We start from the raw sequence: 4551 nt of genomic DNA, 5'->3' as shown, positions 1-4551 counted from the left end.
GGCATCTAAGAATGGGGCATATTCATCTTCGAAAAATGAACTACATTGTCAAGAATGGGCTGGTGCTGGGTGTTTGTTGGTGCATAAATGTCAGTAGTTCATATGTCTAATGTCTGTAATCGAGTCTGTAAAATTGTTTATGTATTTGTTTGTTTAAAGCGAAGTTGTTGACAAGTTCGCTTAGGCGAACTTGTTAACCAAGCGAAGTTGTTGACAAGTTCGCCTAGGCGAACTTGTTGAACAAGCGAAGATATGGACAACTTCGCCTGAGGCGAAGTTGTCGTGTATTTATATAGGTTACGGATTATGGTTTTGTAGTTGTTCGAGTTCGTGTAAACCAGTGAGTCAAGTGACGTGAGGTCGAGAGTCTGTAAGAATCACGTGTTGAGTTATTAATATAACGTGAGTTTGTTCGTATCGTATTCGTGTGTTCATGTGTTTGTGTTCTACGTCCGTAACGATCTACACAGGGATTCCGCACCTGTGTATATCGGGATATCTCGTGTGATCCGTCCAGGGAACCTACAATTGGTATCAGAGCGATTGCTCAATTGTGTGGTTCGGGATATTCACGCGGGTGTAGAATTCGTCCCGTTTCGACTTTTCGCGGGACAAGTTTTTGGTGTTTTTGCTCATTCTAGCCCTCTACCAGTGTGTTCAAGCCTTTAAACTATCAAAAACCTCGTTAAAATCCGATTTTCAGATCTGCAGAAAGTTTGAGTTCGTCAGGCGAAGTTGCTGTTCATCAGGCGAAGTTACCGTCAGGATACGTAGGGTTTCAGCGAAGATATAAGGAGAAGCGAAGTTATTTATAACTTCGCCTACCTCCTCAACTTCGCCTAACTCAGCGAAGTTCTCATCAAGTTCGCCTAGCTCAGCGAATTTTTTCAAGTTCGCCTACTTTCTAAGTTCGCTTACCCTAAGCGAAGTTATTCTCAACTTCGCCCAGTCACGCGAATTTAAGAAAGATCCAACGAAGTTATTACTTAAGCGAAGTTATCCTTAACTTCGCCTACAGTACTGTTCAGAGGAAATTTTTTAAACTTCGCCTACTCAGAATTTTTCGGGTTTCTTAGTCTTCAAGAAGGATGTCGTCGATCAACATTTCGGAGCTTGTAAAGATGGAAGTTGAAGCGGGGGTCAGCTACAAGGGCCCCAAGGTTGCTGAAGGGAACCGATTTTGTCGCGTGGAAGGATCGGTTCATACAATACGTTAAGTACCAGGATGCGAAAATGTGGGTATGCATCCAAGATGGATATATTCCACCAGTCATGGAGTATGAGGGTCGAGACCAAATCAAGAAATACAGTAAAATGGAAGAGGAGGAGAAAAAGATGTATGAAGCCGAAAGCAAGGCTCATGCTGCAATCACAATGGCTCTTCCACAGGAGATCCTCCATACGTTCAGAAAGTATACATCAGCTAGAGAGCTTTGGGAAGCTCTTGAGAACAGATTTGAAGGGAATATAGGTATTCGGGCTTCAAAGATAAAGTTGCTCAAAACTCAATTTTCAGTCTTTAAGTACTTGAAGAACGAATCTCTTGATGATATTATCACTCGATATTATCATCTAATGACTGAATTGAGTAACTACTCCATTTCCTACCGAGAAGAAGAGATTGTGGAAAAGCTTCTCGATGCCCTCCCACCAAAATGGGAGATGTATACTGTACTGATGAGGGAAGACAAGGACTTCCCTACTTATGATCTTGAAACCACTGTCAACAAGCTCAGAACTTTTGAGCTTAATATGGTAAGAAAAGAAACATCTATGGATCAGGTTCAAGATCCAGGCATGTACGGTGCTAAAGTAAACTCCAATTCAAGTTCAAAGACTGATTCTGCCGCCTACTACTCGAAGAGCGAGTCGGGTGCCAAGTCTTCACAGGAGGGGCATGTGTCAGTAAACTCAAATGGGGATGTTTGCTTTGTTGCGGGTGGATCAAGTGGTACTCAACAGACAGCAAGCAAGAGTAGTGGATCTTCAAGTTCCTCAAGCAATAATTACTCTAAGATGCCAATGAGCGTCAAATCTGCTGAAGAGCAGTTTGGCCTCTATGCTTCGTTTATTGCTTCATATGAAAACTATATTCAAGGAAAGGTTGTTGATCCAGCGATGCTGGATGAAGACTATGACCAGATCGATGCTGATGATCTGGAGGAAATGGATTTACAATGGCAGATGGCCATGATAGTGAGGAGAGTGAAGAAGTTTATGAGAAAGACGGGGAGAAAGTTTGTTGGTGGCAGGCCAGGGTTCGACAAGTCTAAGGTGAGGTGCTATAACTGTCAACAAAACGGGCACTTTGCCAAAGAGTGCAGAAAGGAGCGAGTTGAACGTGGTCTAGGCCGGTCTGCACAGCACACTGGGAGTAGTAAAGAAGTCAATGCCATGATGTCCAGAGAAGCAGGTGAATACAACTGGAACCTGCATTCGAATGAAACTAGTGAGCAGGCAAATATGGCTAAGGTTGAGAATGAAGAATGTGAGAAGATTACCGGAGATGAGAAAGCTACTGGTAAGGAAAAAGCTTTCATGGCAGATAACAAGGATCAACTCTCCGAGGTAAGTTCTAAACCTATGTGTACTAAATGTGAGAATTTGTCTGAGCAACTTGCTACCATAACTGATCAGTATGTTCGTTTAGATGCTGAATTTAAAACTCTTAAAGAAGATCATCACTTTATGAAAGCAAGAGAAAACATGTAGGTTCCTGGACGGATCGTACACGGGATGTCGCTATCTGCGCAGGTGCGGAATCCCTGCGTAGTTAGATACGAGTGCAGAATATGTATAAATCAAACACACGAGCAATGAACGAACACGTTATATTGATAACCGAACACGTGACTCCAGGTCACTATTACAGACACTAGCAAACACGTAACACTCTCGCTAAACGGCTGAAACAAAACCCTAAAACCCCAACTCTAAACTGTTCCGTCTGAACAGTTTATATAAGCACGACAACTTCGCCTCAGGCGAAGTTGTCCATAACTTCGCTTGTTCAACAAGTTCGCCAGAGCGAACTTGTTGACAACTTCGCTTGTTACAAAAACATAAACATAATCAAAAACATAATTACATTACAGACTCGATTACAAATGCTAGACTATGAACTACTGACACACATGTACCAACAGACTCCCCCTTGGCAGTAGCTTCATATCTTGATCTTCAAATCTTGAGTCTTGTAATCTTGCATCTCTACGCGTGCGCTCCTTCTCTAACACATACCGACACCACCCTTTGATATTTCCTAGCTTGATCCTTCCAAGCAGGAATGTAGAAGATCTTCTTCTCGTTGAGCACTTTCAGATCAGCCTGCGATAGATTAACAAGATGCATCGGGTCGTAAACCCTAAGCACTTCTTGTTCATCCTCATCTTCCATTACCGCCTCCGCTGTCTCACAATCCACGAACCACCATTTTAGGTCTTTGAGCACGTCCTTGGGCATGAGCTTCATCGGTACTTCTTTAAGGCACCGGATCGGTTTATACTTCATAACCATCCAAGGTTTTCCATCAACTCTCAGACCTCTATCCTTGTCTTCAACAAGTTTCCCCTTTTGTGGTTTCAGTAGCTCAAACTTTTTCTCTTTAACGCACTCCTTCCACACGATCTTCCCGATGATTCTAGCCATGTTGTCTTCACTTCGGTTTATCAATCCCAATCTGGCTAAATCTTTTACCTCACATTCAGGCAGTGTGTTTAAAGATCTCAACGTTCTCCTGAAGTACTGAATTCCATCATATCTCTTGATCACGAAGAGCCGCAGCTGCTCGTCATATAACCAGCAGATAATACCTTTCTTGGCTTCAGCGTATCCCTTAATATTGTAACTTTTTCTGAACATCTTAGGGACCGCCGGCTTCTTCGTCTTTATGAACCAGTGAGCACAACCCTCCTTCCAATTCGGTTGTTCCTCCCATTCAGCATCTTCCACCACGCTCTCATTACCCAACTCTGGTCTCTCAACCTCCGGAATCTCGTGTTCCACGGAGTCATCTACAATCTCCCCTTCCTCTAACACGTTTTCAACAGTAATCTGCTCTCCGATCCTCTCGATCTCATCAACCGGCAGCACATCATCTTCATTCATAAACTCATCATCATCCTCATCCAACTCTTTCAACGCATCTATAACATCTTCAACATTAGCATCTACAATGTCGTCACCGGCTGCACTTGTAGACTCCCCCTCAGCTGTGGAAGCCCCAAGAGCCTGAGAGGTTCTTGGCAGCTCACCACCTGCACCTTCCGGTGCATTGGGATCATCGTCATGATCTTCTCTCCGTTTCGTCCTCAACTCATCTCCCCTACAAGTCTTCTCCCCCTGAGATGCCAAGAATACCTTGAGGGCATCTATTACTCTTCCGTGTTCAACCAGGAGGGCTGCTTGTTGTCGATTGGATTCCACTAGGCTTTGAATGGTCTTTGACTGTTCAGCAACAATCCGCTCTAGCGATGCAATCCTTTCGGTGTCAGAAGAAGGCGTTGGAGTTGGCGGGACATCAGCAGCAGAAGTGACCGCAGGTGGTACACT

The sequence above is a fragment of the Bidens hawaiensis genome, unplaced genomic scaffold (genome assembly GCF_021521415.1).
Source record: "Bidens hawaiensis isolate Kalapana, Puna unplaced genomic scaffold, B.hawaiensis_p1.1 tig00044826_1, whole genome shotgun sequence".
In the NCBI taxonomy this organism is placed as follows: domain Eukaryota; kingdom Viridiplantae; phylum Streptophyta; class Magnoliopsida; order Asterales; family Asteraceae; genus Bidens; species Bidens hawaiensis.
This window is presented reverse-complemented; position numbering follows the sequence as displayed.